The sequence below is a fragment of the Onychostoma macrolepis genome, chromosome 16 (genome assembly GCF_012432095.1).
Source record: "Onychostoma macrolepis isolate SWU-2019 chromosome 16, ASM1243209v1, whole genome shotgun sequence".
Taxonomy (NCBI): Eukaryota; Metazoa; Chordata; class Actinopteri; order Cypriniformes; family Cyprinidae; genus Onychostoma; species Onychostoma macrolepis.
In genome coordinates this window covers 29,368,194-29,385,003 of record NC_081170.1, presented here as the reverse complement: position 1 = coordinate 29,385,003, position 16,810 = coordinate 29,368,194, and the positions used below count along the sequence as shown (strand labels likewise).

At 40.1% G+C, this 16,810-nt stretch overlaps 1 long non-coding RNA gene across 1 annotated transcript; it reads left to right on the top strand.

Annotated features, from left to right (window-relative positions):
- The first annotated feature begins 4,831 nt into the window (after positions 1-4,831).
- LOC131521400 (uncharacterized) lies at positions 4,832-6,099 on the top strand. Its single transcript, XR_009266284.1, has 3 exons — positions 4,832-4,931; positions 5,820-5,874; positions 5,972-6,099. It is a non-coding gene; the product is annotated as an uncharacterized LOC131521400 (long non-coding RNA).
- The last annotated feature ends 10,711 nt before the right edge of the window (positions 6,100-16,810 follow it).

Genomic DNA, 16,810 nt, shown 5'->3' with positions numbered 1-16,810 from the left:
ATGCGACTAGCTCAGGGAGTCTTGTACATTATTCGGTTCTGGTTTCAGCACCTCGGCAGCAGGGCAACTGGGTGACTGTGAGGCAGCATAGTCGCGGGTCAAAACACCGCTCTTCCCTACCGATCAAAACATCAAACAGGTTCTCCCCACTCAGTGAAGCACCCACTGAGAAACCTGATGCAAGTGCTCTAGTTATTGGCGATTCTATTGTACGGAACGTGAAAATAGAGACACCAGTCACCATAGTCCAATGTTTACCGGGAGCCAGAGCGCCTGACATCTTGGCAAATTTAAATGTGCTAGCTAATGCTAAACACAAATTCAGTAAGATTGTTATTCACGTCGGCGCTAATGATGTTCGACCTGGGCCAGTCGGCGATCACTAAAAATAATGTTAAAGAGGTGTGTGAACTTGCAAATACAATGTCAGACACTGTAATATGCTCTGGTCCCCTCCCTGCTTACCGGGGTGATGAGTGACGACAGTCTGCTATGAATCTCAAAGGCTGGATGTCTAAGTGGTGCCCGCAGAATAACAGGTTTTATAGACAATTGGATGAGTTTTTGGGGCAGACCTGACCTGTTGAAAAGGGATGGTCTTCATCCCTCCTGGGGTGGTGCCGCTTTTCTCTCTCGAAATATGGCACATAGTCTTAGAGTTCGTACTTGACCAACTGGGGCCAAGGTCAGGACGCAGACAGACTGGCTAAACCGACCGTCTGCTAGGTGCCTCACGTCACAGAAGTCAGTTAATTTTCAGCACATAGAGACTCTTTCACCTAGATATCACACTATAGAGACTCTGTCTGTTCCCCGAACTAGAAAATACAAAAAACGTCCAAACCAATTTAAGAGTAACAATTTAATTGATGTTCAACAAATCTATGTCTAAATTATATAGAGAAACAAATGATAATGCTTGGCTCACTGAATATCAGGTCCCTTTCTAAGAAAGCACTTTTTGTAAATTATATGATCACTGATCATAACCTAGGTGTGCTCTGTTTGACAGAGTCCTGGCTAAAACCAGATGAATGCATTATTTTAAACGAGTCTACCCCCCAAGATTATTGTTATAAAATTAAACCATGTCAAAAAGGCAAAGGGGGAGGTGTTGCTACAATTTATAGCAATATTCTCAGTATTTCTCAGAGGGCAGGCTTTAAGTATAATTCCTTTTGAAGTAATGGTGCTTCATATAACATTATCTAGAGAAACAAGTGTTAATGATAAATCCCCTGTGATGTTTGTACTGGCTACTGTATAGAGGCCACCAAGGCACCATACTGTCACAAATCCAGTATGTGCACTTCCGTTCGTTCACCACCAGAGGTCACTCGCTCATCATATTGACTTTCTCACCACACATCACATGGACTGCATTTCCCATCAGCCGTCTCACCAATCACACGCACACAGCTGTCACCAATCACTCATTGCACTAATCACACGCACACCTGATCACACAGCATCACTAATCACACACACTATTTCAACCCTGGACATTCTCTCCCTCGTTGCCGAGTATTGTATGCATTATCGCTGCCCTACAGAGCCCCGTTAGTTTTCCTAGCCTTGCCTTGCCTAGCCTTTGTTGGATTGTGTTTCCCCCTGCCTGGACTATCGCTGACGTTTCGGTTTACCTCTCCTGTCTCGCCCCTTTGGATACTGTTTGCCGATCGCCGACCCACGCTTGCCTCTGGTTACTCTTTGTCTCGCCCACGTTATACCTGTTCGCCCCTGTTTGACCCTGCCTGTTATGACCATGTCTCTTGCCAATAAAAGTCTGCAAATGGATCCGCTCGCCTCTAGTCTCGTCAGCCCCATAACACATACAGACTTTATTAAAGAATTTGCAGATTTTCTATCAGAGTTAGTGCTGGCTGCAGATAAAGTCTTAATCGTTGGTGATTTTTTTTTAATATCCACGTTGATGATGAAAAAGATGCATTAGGATCAGCATTCATAGACATTCTGAACTCTACTGGGGTTAGACAACATGTCTCAGGACCTACTCATTGTCGAAATCATACTCTAGATTTAATACTGTCACATGGAATTGATGTTAATGGTATTGAAATTCTGCAGCAAAGTGATGAGATCTCAGATCATTATCTAGTCTTGTGTAAACTCCATATAGCTAAAACGGTAAATTATACTCCGTTACAAGTATGGTATAACCATCACTTCTACCACAAAAGACTGCTTTGTAAATAATTTTCCTGATTTATCTCAATTCCTCAGGATATCCAACAGCACAGAAAAACTTGATGTAACAGAAACTATGGACTCTCTCTTTTCTAGCACTTTAGATACGGTTGCACCTTTACGCTTAAGGAAGATTAAGGAAAAGAGTCAAACACCGTGGTATAATAAGCACACTCGCGCCCTAAAGAGAGCAACCCGGAAAATGGAGCGCAGCTGGAGGAAAACTAAACTAGAGATATTTTGTATTGCTTGGCGGGAAAGTACCCTATCCTACAGAAAAGCATTAAAACTGTTGTAAAGCCCTGAATGGTTTAGCACCTCAGTACTTGAGCAAGCTCTTATCGCATTATAGTCCTCCACGTCCACTGCGTTCTCAAAGCTCTGGCAATTTGATAATACATAGAATTTCAAAATCAACTACGGGCAGCAGATCCTTTTTCTATGTAGCGCCCAAACTCTGGAACAATCTACCTAACACTGTTCGGGAGGCAGACACACTCTGTCAGTTTAAATCTAGATTAAAGACCCATCTCTTTAGCCTGGCTTACACAACACACTAATACGCTTCTAATATTCAAATCCGTTAAAGGATTGTTAGGCTACATTAATTAGGTCAACCAGAACCGGGAACACTTCCCATAACACCCGGTGTACTTGTTCCATCATAAGAAGAATGGTATCTACGCTAATATGGCATCTACGCTTGAAGAATGGCATCTACGCTTTGCTCCTTTCGTGCACTTAAGTGCGAAGTGTTAATTTAGATTTGAGCCATTTGCCCTGCTATAGGCTGGTGGCTGTGCTAATTAGGAGGTGGCCACAGCGACTGTAAAAACTATTTAAACTGCTTGGTCACTGTTAGACCCTTGGAGATGTCGATTAGTCACCAGAAGAGACTGACGGCAGCGCGTAAGTGTTTTAATACTTGTTCGTAGATCTGTTGTTTAAATTAATTACTTGCTGCTAGGAAGGAATACTTCGTTTCCTACCTATTTCTATTCAGTTTTTTTCGTGGTTGGCTTATATTTTTAATTGCACTTACTGGTAATTATAATATTTGCCCCTGGGCTAAGAAGGAGCCTGTGTCATTTGCTTTGCTCCTTTCGTGCACTTAAGTGCGAAGTGTTAATTTAGATTTGAGCCATTTGCCCTGCTATAGGCTGGTGGCTGTGCTAATTAGGAGGGGGGCCACAGCTTTTTCACTTTTTTTACTCTTAGACGCAAGGTCCGTGCGCTGACGCGGAAGCGTTCAGCCGTGGTGTTCAGCCTCCTCGTGTGAAGACAGACGAGTGTAAAGACTTGCGACACTTTCTTGTGCGACTTTAACCAAGCAACGACACCGAGCTATACACTTAAGTATCTTTTTCCTTCCCTCATACACTCGCCTTTCCTATCCTCTTTCCTTCCACCTCTATCATGGGTTTCCAAAACATTCCGGTTCTTTCTCAACCACACTCTAACATCACATGCAGACGGCAACGTAATCCTGCTAACCTGCGCCTTATCTCTACCTCTTCCGCTATACCTCTTTCTTTCTCTGTGGGTCTCTGGAATTGTCAGTCAGCTGTCAACAAAGCTGACTTCATTTCTGCTTTTTCTTTAAAATCCACGCTGAGCATCTTGGGCTTGACTGAGACCTGATCATCCAGATTCATCCAGAAGGCTCAGCAACCCCAGCTGCTCTCTCTAATTTATCTCACACCCCACGTCAAGTTGGCCGGGGTGGGGGCACTGGTCTGCTCATTTCAAACAATTAGAAATACTCAACCCGCTCTCCCCTATGCAATTACAACTCATTTGAATCTCATACCATTACTGTATCAGCTCCTGCAAAACTCCAGATTGTGGTAATTTACCGTCCCCCTGGCCAAATTCTAGCCACCTTCCTAGAGGAGCTGGACGGGCTGCTGTCCTCTTTCGTGGAGGACGGCACTCCACTCTTAGTCTTTGGTGATGTTAACATTCACCTAGACAAACCTTATGCTACAGACTTCCATTCACTCCTAGCTTCATTTGATCTCAAACGCCTTACCACTACTAGCACGCACATCACCTACACACGCAATTGTACTGCAGATAACATTCTGGTACAACCGCTACATAGCTCTGACCATTTCTTCATTATATTTACATTACATTTTGCTACCCGTGTGCCACCAACCCCCCTACCGGTTACTTTTAGACGAAACCTACGCTCCCTTTCTCCCTCCCATCTTTCCCCTGTAGTATCCTCCTCTCTTCCCTCACCTACCCATTTCTCATCTCTGGATGTGAATGCAGCTACTGACACTTTATGCTCTACTTTAACCTCTTGTCTAGACGACATTTGTCCTCCTCTCCTCTATCACTCAAAATGAACAAGGAAGGTTGTGCACTTTACATAATATATTTATATTCAGTTTACTTATAATAATTGTCTTTGTTGACTTTAAATGTTTTTTTTCTATGAAGGTCCACGTAATTGTCTCTACTTAACTGTACAAAATCCTAACGCGTTGTCTAAACACAAACCATTTATGTTGAGTAAAAAATTCTTACATCCAGAGGGTGGCAGTATAGTGCGACGCCAACTGCCATGAAACCCCAAAGAAGAAGAGCAAGACTCATCGGACTACACGTGCGCAAAGATATTTGACTCTGCACACCTGCTTGACCCCACTGCAAAGTTTTTCTTCGATTCGTTTTGACAGAGGGACGTCTTACCTTTTCAACGGCTGGTAAAGGTAGGAGGATATTTGTTTTTCTATCAGTATCAATCTTTTTTATTTATAATAAGAGATATGTTCTTTATTTTTGGCCTGCTTTAATTTTAGAGAGTTGTAGCATCTTAGACATGCTGAAGTTAGCATGCTAGCTTAGCCACATGGCGCAGGTTGGTCCGCTGCATATTTCCATTATTTGGGCGAAAAGTAATAAGAGATACTCCGTCTACGATGGATTTCCGTTAACTGGAGCGAGTCTACGACGGATTTATTCCGTCAATTGCAGGGTTCCTGTCTGTCCTTAATGTCTTATATTCACTTTTCATAATTTTAAGGCTGTAAGTATTATTACATTTCTCAAATAGTGTAATGTCTTAATTTTAATTTGAAAATACGCGGTGTATTCAGCCTGTTGAGGGGGATGTGATCAAAGCCTGGAGTGGATTGAAAGCATGTTCTTCTCTACTCTAAGGGTTCTGTTAATCACTCCGCGTGGTATCGACTCCGGGTTTTCTGTTCCCGCTCACTGAAAATCTGCTCCGTGTTCACGCCATTTTAAAAGTTATACTAGTATGTTTATCTTTTATATCCTGAACGCAACATTTATAATGTTATATGTAATGTTTTGGAAATTATTCTACACGTTTAATAAATAGAACTACACACTGTCCAAATGTATACCTGAAATGTGTAACTTCCCTTTCATTTTTCTGACAGTAGCGTTTTTGTTGTAATTTTTTGACTCTACTAAAGCATAAAAATACAATAATATGTTTGCAGATATATTTAAGAAACGTACTAAGTTTATTAGTAATTATTTTATTGGCTTGTAGTTTTTCAGTTCAGATTAATTCAATTTCACCAAATCTTTATCAAATTGTTTTGTTTTTATCCTTTGCAATTTTTCAGGTCCTTAATGAAAGGTGTGTTTTGTGTTCCTGCCAAGATGCTTTACTCACAATAGGTAAGATCTGCAACATCTACTAATGTAAATACTATTTCTTGCGTGACCATTTGATTTGTTAGTTCTGAGTAGCTTGTTTCTGTTTGTATCCTGTCAGAGACAAACCCATGATTGCAGAGTTCAAGACAGATGGCCAGGACTGTTCACTGTGCCTGAGGTATAAACTGCTTCTTAAAACATAATCAATGTTATATAATGCATCAACTGACAGTGTTTAGTATACACCAATAACAGGTTTCTTGTGGACATTATTTAAAGGTGGAAGCAGAATTTCTGAGGATTACCACTGTTCTCTCGTTATCGCACGATATATGTAAATGAGCGCGTGCTGTGATATTGCCACTGATAATTTTATATATAATCATAAATAGATTATTCTAATTTTTACATAATGAATGCCATTGTGCTGCCTGTCATCTCCTCTGCTGTCTGTGGTGGAGGTGGGGATGGGCCTCAGGCGCGGCTCCACACACACACAGAGCGGAAAGTGTCAGGTAATGCAAGCCGCAAGCTTTACCTCCAATGTGGGAACACTTTGAATCGCGAACTTCTCACAGGGCACCATTTTCTGTCCCGCGCGAGAACTCTAATCTCACGTGTGATCCTGCATTATTTCCTTATCACTTCTCACGTGCGTTTGGTTATGAAACATAGTCTGCGGATCAGACAGAGTTGTCTGCGATACTTTCTACTGTGAAGTCATGCAGTGTCTGAGCTCCTGTTGCCGATCATCGTGCAGTGTGAACACAGCAGACATACAGATGCCTTTTCCCAACAGTGCAAATGTAAACGTGACAGTGTGAAATGGCGCAAACTCATGGTTAGCATAACTTGCTATATGGCCAAAGAAATTATTATGTGGTCAAGCTCAAATATGACCCCATTTATGAGCTTGAACAAAAACAAAATAACTGCTGACCATTAATGTCACTTTGTTTTGTCCTAGTTCTTGTTACTGTATACTTTTTTGTTAACACAGGTGGTTATTTATTTTTATCTATTATAGGATAAGATTTTTGTTCATGTTTCTCATTCCAGTATCTAAATATTCTTAAGAATAAAATTCTTTGTTCTTTGAAAGAGTATACTTGCATTATGCTGTTTTATCATTATACTGTCATTATGAAATCAGTGGCATAAAATGGTCTTATAATGGCAATAATTTCACTTATCGCTATTAATTTTGGTGCAATATATATCTCACAACAAAAAGTAGTTATCGTGACAGCCCTACTTGAGTGTACTCTGTAATTGACTAATTGCATAATAATTGATAACGTTTGTACAAGTAAATGGTAATTGTACATGTGCCTACTTTTATAGTTAAAGTTTCACCCATTTCACATAATTATAGAAGTGTAATAGGTTTGTAGTATGTATGTTGATGCTGCTTTTTTTTTTCTATTTAGAATGAAACTGTTGAAAAGAGGGCACTTTGTATCTATCTAAATGAAGATCTGAGTAGCCTCTTCAGAGTAACTGGTAGGTAATACTAACCATTAATAAATAGTAAATAATGCAATGCCTTTAACTGAAAATTGTGTGTTTAATCTTATCATTATACATTACTGACACTCTATCCTCCAATTTGATACTGTTAAGTGCTTTGACACAATCTGTATTGTTAAAAGCGCTATATAAATAAAGGTGACTTGACTTGACAATTACTGCAGCAGTAACGGTATAGGGCTTCTTAAGAATATCACAATATCCATTTAACATTGTGGGATATGGCTTGTAGGAATGGCAATTTTGATAGACCAAAACCACGTTTCTGATAATTTAATCTTAAAAATTGAAAAATTATAATATTTTAAAAGTAGAACTTATGGCAGAGCTGCTATATTAGATGGCATCAGATCATACAGGTATACTTAATAAAGTGGCCAGTGAGTGTACAAATTGTGAGGAATCAGTTTGGACCAAAAGTTAGAAATCAAGCACTATTTTAAAACATTTACGGAGAAAACTGCAATGCAAATGAGCTCTTTGGAATTATGTAATTGGCTGGTTATTTCATTGTTGTCCTTTTTTGTGTGGGGAAAGAATTCAGATGGCTGTGCTGCCCAGTGGGACCTTGAACAAGTTGTCTTTGGCATTAATGCTGAGGGAGATGATGCCACCACCACCACTCCAATTGATGTTGGTATAGTGATTGAGGATGTTGAAGTGCTTCACGAGACATCGCTTCTGCATGTGCACTCTTAATGGGTGTCATATATGCAATGACCCTCTGTTATCCTGAGGAACTGAAAATGCTTCAGAAAATCTTCCTCCAGCTGGATGCTACCACACTCTCAACCAAGGTACAGATACTTAAAAACAAACTGTATGAGTGAACCAACATTGAGTGTGTGGCGTTTAACATGAAGGCCTGCTTTGCACTTGAAACCATTTAAATTGTTTTGGTGTGACGCACCACTGTTCTGGGTGACATGCATGTAAAGCGTGTCCAGAGTTTTTTTTATTTTTTTTATCTTTATTTTTTTTTTAAGGTAAAGAGAACCAATTTTAAATGCTGCTACTCATGGATATGTTTAACTGTTTTTTTGTTTGTTTTTTCTCTCTTTTGTAAAACAGAATTTGATAAACAGTTATGTTGTGGATAAACTCTTGTGTTGGTGAATAAAGGAACTAACAAATGTTGAGTTTACTGAAGTAATTTGTGTGGAACCTGTTGACAAACTAGAGTTAATTCAACCTAACTAGTAAAAATTAAAGTTAGTGAAAGCATTTTATTTTGATTAATTAAGCTTGAATTGAATGTTTTGTTGTAAATTCATTAGTTTACTTTGAATAGACAAATATGTAATATGCAACTTCTAAACATATTTTGTTAGTCCATATAACATAACTGACTTTAGTTAGTTAAACTCAAACGTCTTGTTGAGCACAAATTAGTGATAATAGTTGGCTTGTCAAAAATATTATTTCTCCCTAAAACAACCCCATTAAGTTAGATAACCTTGAAATAATAATTAAATTTTGTGGAACCTGTTGACAAGATAAAATTAAAGTCAAGGTTTCATTTTTTTTTTTTTAGTGTAGGCCAGCACGGGCTGCCCCTTCTATAACCCCTGGTTATCCGATGTTCTTCGTGAACATCGGACTAAACTCAGAACGGCAGAGAGAAAATGGCGCAAATCAAACGATCTGTCGGACCTGAGTAGGTATCAGTCTTTGCTCTCATCTTTCTCTGCTGAAGTCCACACTGCCAAATCCTCACATTTCCACAACAAGATTGACAGCGTCCCAGACATGCGTAATCTCTTCAGAACATTTAATTCTCTCCTCTGTCCACCTCCCACCACTTCTATTACAGCTGACGACTTTGCCACTTTTTTCACAGACAAAACTAGATCGATCAGTGGTCCGTTCTCACCTCCACATACACTGGACCCCCAACCAACCACATCCACTGCTAAAACTCCCATCTTTTCCTTCTGTCCCCTCAATGAGGCTGAAGTATCCAAACTTCTCCTCTCCAACCATCCTACAACATGTCCTCTTGACCCAATCCCCTCACAGCTTCTCCAAGCAATCTCTCCCACACTCTTACCGGCACTAACACAAATCAACACATCCCTCCTCACAGGCATCTTCCCTACTGCGTTCAAGCAGGCTCAGGTAACCCCACTGCTCAAAAAAAACCTACATTAAACACTTATCTTACAGAAAACTACAGACCTGTGTCTCTCTCCTTCCGTTCATAGCGAAAACACTTGAACGAGTTGTCTTCAACCAGGTCTCATTGTTTCTTTCACAGAACAACAAACTGGATGCTAAACAGTCAGGTTTCAGGAGTGGCCATTCAACTGAGACTGTGCTACTCTGTCACTGAAGCCCTGCGAATTGCAAAAGCCCATTCCAAATCATCAGTCCTCATTCTGCTGGATCTATCAGCCGCTTTTGACACTGTCAATCATCAGATACTCCTGTCCACCCTCTCATCACTGGGATTCCACTTCGCTGGTTTGAATCCTATTTCACTGGTAGGTCTTTCAGGATGGCCTGGGGAGGGGAGGTATCCAAAGCACATACACTGGTCACTGGGGTTCCTCGGGGATCAGTTCTTGGACCCCTCCTCTTCTCCACATACACTACATCACCGGGTCCCATCATACAGGCACATGAATTCTCATACCATTGCTGCGCTGATGACACACAGCTCTATCACTCTTTTCAACCAGATGATCCAACGGTAGCTGCACGGATCTCAGGCTGCCTGGCGGACATCTCGGCATGGATGAAAGAACATCACCTACAGCTCAACCTGGCAAAGACTGAGCTTCTTGTCTTCCCTGCCACTCCGACTCTACAGCATGACTTCACGATCCAGTTAGGTTAATCAACTATTACCCCATCAACTTCGGTTAGAAATCTTGGTGTAATCTTTGACCAGCTGACCTTCAAAGACCACATGGCAAAGACTGCTCGATCTTGCAGGTTTGCACTACACAACATTAGAAAGATCAGGCCCTTTCTGACGGAGTATGCTGCACAACTTCTTGTCCAGGCCCTTGTCATTTCTAGGCTGGACTACTGCAATGCTCTTCTGGCTGGACTTCCATCCAACACAGTCAAACCTCTACAAATGATTCAGAATGCAGCGGCACGACTGGTCTTCAACAAGCCCAAAAGAGCCCATGTTACACCTCTCTTTATCTCCTTGCACTGGCTACCAGTCGCAGCTCGCATCAAGTTCAAGACACTGATGCTTGCATATAGAACAATCACAGGCTCAGCACCCGCCTACTTGCACTCACTATTAAGAATCAGTCATTCCTAGTGGGTTACCATGATCTTCATTTTAGAATTAATTATACATTATGCATAATTCACATTAATTATGAACCTGTATACAGTAATTCTTAGGAGTTCTCAGGATATATGAAAAAAATCTGTATTTTTACAGTATTTTCCTGTATTTTGTATGTTTTTCCCTGTGTTTTTGAAATACGGGGGAAAATTTTAACATTACAGAAATAGACTGTAAATGTACATGTTCTATGTAAAATAACATGGCAAACCTGTAACTGAATAACCATAAAAGTTCAGTTTTTAAAAATATTTTTGTTTTTGTTTTCACATTAAAAAACAATCGTGAATTCATCAACTTATAAATATGCATTTTTATTTAACAGATGACCTTTTATAGTAATTTTATAATTTTTAAATAGTATTTTTACAGGAATAAAAAAACTGTCAACGGTGATATCTGGTCCCAAATAAGTCACATCCTTCCTTACGAATTACTTATTTTATCATATCATACATTCTTTGTTAAAATAAACGGACATATATGATAACTATGAAGATTTAAAACATTGGAACTAGAGGAAATCCTGCGCGGAAGGATACCTCTCCTCTATATGCGGCACATAGTGGAGCAGCTGCGCGGCGGGAATCACTCGACACTCAGCAATCGTTCATGGATGTGGATCAAAAATAAACAGGTAAAATGCATATTTTTTGAACAATATTGGTTTCTGACATTTCTAACTTTTTGACCGTCGTTGTTAGTGTTGTTATTAAGCTTAATTTGATTGTGTGTGTTTTTAAACTTGGACTCGGACCGTTAGGCCTAAGGTTTATGATTTTTATATTTGAGGTCTAGTTTTAGTTGAAGGTAAGTTAGTGTAGTTACGTTTGTTGCTTGACAGTAGTCAAGTTGTTCTCCTATTTTGGTTCCAGATGCATTGTCGAATAATGTAAACGTTAGGCCCAATTTATACTTCTGTGTCGAACCTATGCAGAGACGCACAGGCCTGCGCCTTAACCTACGCCGTACCTGACGCGCACCTCTCCAAAAACCTAACAATGCGTCAATTCTACGCAGACCGCAAGCGCTGATTGGTCTGCTAGAACCCCTCCCTCCATATGCACTTGAGTTTTGTGTGCGTTTGAGCACTGTAATATAGTTTGTCACGCCGCCTTATTTAAAATAAAACAAAGCAAAGAACAAGTGTCTTATTTATTATACTATAGCATTATACATCAGTAGTTGTCCACAACACTGTTGATCTGCCGTGGTACACGTGCTTGTGGAGATTGAAAGAATGCCATCTTCTCCTGTTCCTTTGTTGTCCCTCTTTTTGTTGTTTTAAATAATGATTTGATATTTATTTACCGCCGTCACGGCTATGCTTCTCCGAGGAGTCGCTTCTCCAGCTTTTGCCGTGGTACTGCGGGTTCACAAGCAACATGCCCATGGACACTGCGGACTAGAGGGTGACACGGGAGTGCATTTTGAAACCTCTCCCGTCCCACTCCCACAAAAAAAAATCCCGTCCCGTCCCAATCCCACGAAAAAACTGGGGGGAAAATCCCGTCCCGCCCACTCCCGGAAGAATTACTCCCATTCCCTCCCACTCCCATTTTTTTAATTTATTTTTTTATACATTTTTTTTTGGCCGAAATCTGTCAGTAACAGTTTCTTACAGTAAAAATATAGTACAGATCACAGCGTGCCCACCTTAGTTGAATAAAAACCCAAAATGTAGTTTTTTTGTTATTATATTGAACTGAAAGCCAGTTCATGCACAGTGTAGGCTACATTGCACACACTAAATTTTATGTAAATCATCCATGCTAACACGCATGTTTTCTATTTGAATTTAGTTTTTTAGTTTTTTTTTTTTTCATTTGAAAGTAGACATTTCACTCTCTATAGATATATTTTTCAAAGACGGAGTTTCGAAGTTTCTCGCTCAGAGACCTAAAGCGTGCCCTGATTGCTTTAAAGCGCAACGTTTCGTTGTTATTCTGAGTGTACACAAATAAACGAGTCTTTACAGATTCGAAAGATGTATTAGGCTACTTTTATCTGTATGACCAAAAATTAGAGATTTTAAGAGCAAGTGAGCGCACCGGCGCCTGTCCTGCAGCGAGCGCACTATTCAGCTTCCACTCTCCACACAAACACTTCAATTGCGCACATTTCTCTAGGTTAACATCATATTGAGCGGTCATGTGAAGTTGCTACTACATACATCTTTCAGATGAAAAGCCATATTTGAGGTCGATGAACAGTGGCGGCTCCAGGATTTTTTTTGTTGGGGGTGCTAAGGGGGGGTTTAACAGTTCAGAGGGGGTGCTAAAAAAACTAATTAAATTGAAAGTAATGAACGCCTAACTTTAGCTATCAGTTTTTTATATACAGCAGCTTTGAAAAAGGCATATTTAAATTTTTTCCTGTGGTATTAAACTTGCCACTGTTAATAACTTCTACTGCCAAATATGACACTTACAAAGTAATATAATTTATGAATGAATATAGAAAAGAGTTTTTTTTCATTGTTTTGTTTTATTTTATTTATTCATTTAAGTTACCTTTTATTTTTTTTATTTTACACACCTAGTAATTTCCACACGCACACATTGCGGGTGATAACCTTCCCGTGCTGATTTGCATCGTATCATGCATGTGTAGATAGCCAGAGATATTGTCAAAAGCATAAAAAATTGGCAATATTAAGAGGATTTAGTAGTTCCAATTAATGTAGGCCTGTTACATTCTTCTTATTATTATTATTATTATTAGATTACTTTTCTTATTAAATTACATGAAATTATTGCCCCGCAATAATTTCATAGCGCATCACCGCATGATGCGCTGTGATGGGCTATTCGTTTACTTCTCATTGAAAAGGTTTTTTTTTTTTTTTTTTACAGTGTAGTTATTGGTTAGCTAATAGTGAACTACCAGTTTCAACTTTGCACTATTACTTAATAAATCGTTAATCAGAGTTTCTTGTTAGTTAATGGTAGTTACTACAATGTTAATAGTGCATTAGTCATTTGTTCCTGTGTAGTTATTCATTAACGACGGAACATTATTCTAAAGTGTTACCACAACACAATACTACCCCACCCAGCACCAGACGTCATTTGGACGTTGTCATTTGGGCTAAATCAAGTCGGTCCGTCATGCCCTCACAAAAATGTCCTGTGGTATTCCTGTGGTACTGCAGCAGTACTACATAAATTTACCACACAACAAATGAGCAGAGCTAAATATGACAGGATTACCACAGCACTTTCTGTTGTACAGTATCACAAGAATTTACCATTAGATGCCGTATGTAGTTTTTCTGTTGTTTTTGTGTGGTAATTCCAACACAAGCTAAATATGACAATTACCATAGCACTTTCTATACAGCATGAACTTACTACAGAAAATACAATGTGTTGTATTTGAATGGTATATGTATTGTTTTTGTGTGATATTTCCAAAACAATGACATCTAGTTGGCAGAAATAATGCAGGTGAGTGCAGTATGTCAAATAAAGTAATGTGATATTTTTAAGGTTACTATCTGAATTAATATGATAAAAACGCCAAGCTGTAATCAACTGCTAAAGTATTTTACAATACAAACTATTGTCTAATCTCACTTTATCATAATTGAAAACTTTATTAAACTACAAAAATTAATTCCCTAAATAGTACATTCTCAATTTTTGTTTTATGATTTAAATTTAATTTGACAAGTGTTATATTGTAACTGTAATAGCTATAATGTAATGACAACATCAATATTTCTAAGATATGAAATATAGTCCAGTATGGTTGTGTGTTATATACTGTATATATACATACAGGTGCATCTCAATAAATTAGAATGTCGTGAAAGTTATTTTTTTCTTGTAACTTATTTCAAAAAGTTAAACTTTCATATATTTTAGGTTCATTACATGTAAAGTGAAACATTTCAAAAGTGTTTTTTTTTTTTTTTTTTTTAATTTTGATGATTAGAGCTTACAGCTCATGAAAGTCAAAAATCAGTATCTCAAAATATTAGAATATTTACATTTGAGTTTGAATAAATGACCATCCCTACAGTATAAATTCGGGGTATCTCTTGTTTATTTGAAACAACAATAATGGAGAAGACTGCTGACTTGGCAATGGTCCAGAAGACGAACATTGACACCCTCCACAAAGAGGATAAGTCACAGAGGGTCATTACTGAAAGGTGTGGCTGTTTACAGAGTGCTGTATCAAAGCATATTAAATGCAAAGTTGACTGGAAGGAATAATTTGGGTAGGAAAAGGTGCACAAGCAACAGGGATGACCGCAAGCTTGAGAATACTGTCAAGCAAAGCTGATTCAAACACTTGTGAGAGCTTCACATGGAGTGAACTGAAGCTGGAGTCAGTGCATCAAGAGTCACCACGTTCAGACTAGGGATGTGCTCTACGACTAATTTGACTGTCGTTTAAACGGAAGTTTTGTATCCGACTAGTCGACTAGTCTAAAAGCTAGAAACCCCCCAAAAATGGCAAAAGAAAAAAAAACTGTGCGTGTTTTGGGGGAATTCTGAAATTAATTAGAAAATATAGCAGTATGTTCTTATTTTTACCAGCTTCTGCAAGCGTGTATGGCGTCTGGCTTCAGAACCTCACTCTCAGCTATCAATTTTACGTTATAAAAACTGTCAGGGTAAAGAGTCCAGGATCCAAGTGCGAGTGCAATGATACGTTTATTAACAGCAAAGAACAGACAAGAATCTCCAGCAGAGAGTAGAGTATCCAACTCCGTGCCGATAATTCCAAGGTGAGTGCGGATAAATCCAGTGACGGCAGGAACACGGAGAACTGGCAAAAACAAGACAATGTGAACGAACCGACAAAACACACTGAAAGCGCTGGCCAGATATAGGCAGCGCAACGAGCTACAGCTGGTGCGTACTGATTAAGTGACTTCGGACTCCACACTCGGAAAAAGTGGTGGCTGGTACCCTAAACTACACTCAAACGGAGATAGGCCCGTAGCTGAGACTGGTAACGAGTTATGTGCGTACTCAACCCATGAGAGTTGCTGGTTCCAAGAGGAGGGGTTCTGAGAAGCCAAACACCGCAACATTCGTTCTAAATCTTGGTTGGCCCTCTCCGTCTGACCGTTACTCTGGGGATGGAACCCAGAAGAAAGACTAACAGTCGCCCCCAATAATTTACAAAACTCTCTCCAAAATTTGGAAACAAACTGAGGACCCCTGTCAGAGACCACATCCATCGGGAGGCCATGTATGCGAAAGACTTGGTCAATGACAGCAACCGCTGTTTCTCTGGCAGACGGTAATTTAGGCAGAGAGATGAAATGAGTTGCCTTCGAGAACCGGTCCACCACGGTCAAAACCACCGTGTTTCCCTGTGAGGGTGGGAGACCCGAAACAAAATCTAGCGAGATGTGGGACCAGGGTCTCGAAGGAACTAACAACGGCTGAAGAAGTCCAGCAGGGGGTCGATTGGAAGACTTAGAAACAGCACAGACCGAGCAAGCCAAAACAAAAAGGCGAACGTCGCGAGCCATACCTGGCCACCAGAACCGTTGTTTAACAAGAAACATGGTACGATTAATCCCAGGATGACAGGCTACCCTGGAACAATGACCCCATCGGATAACTTCGGACCTTAAACACTCTGGCACAAACAAACGACTCGGTGGGCATCCGGGCGGGGGCGTTACCCCTTGAGAGGCCGTGCGGACCTTCGACTCGATTTCCCATGTGACTGCAGAAATAAAAGTTTTCTGCGGCACAATGGGTTCGGAAGAAAACGGGCGCTCTGAATGATCAAAAATGCGGGATAACGCGTCCGGTTTGATGTTCTTAGACCCAGGACGGTAAGAAAAAGAAAAATCAAAACGACCGAAAAAAAGAGCCCACCGAGCCTGCCTAGAATTTAACCTTTTGGCGGACTTGATGTATTCAAGATTTTTGTGGTCAGTCCAAACAACAAAGGGAACCCCCGAACCCTCCAACCAATGACGCCACTCTTCCAAGGCAAGCACTCAGCGGGGGACAAACGGTGAGAAAAATACGCGCAGGGATGCACCTTGCCGTCCGTGAGGGAACGCTGGGATAGGACCGCACCAACCCCCACCTCCGACGCGTCAACCTCCACCGCAAACTGCCGGGACGGGTCAGGGGA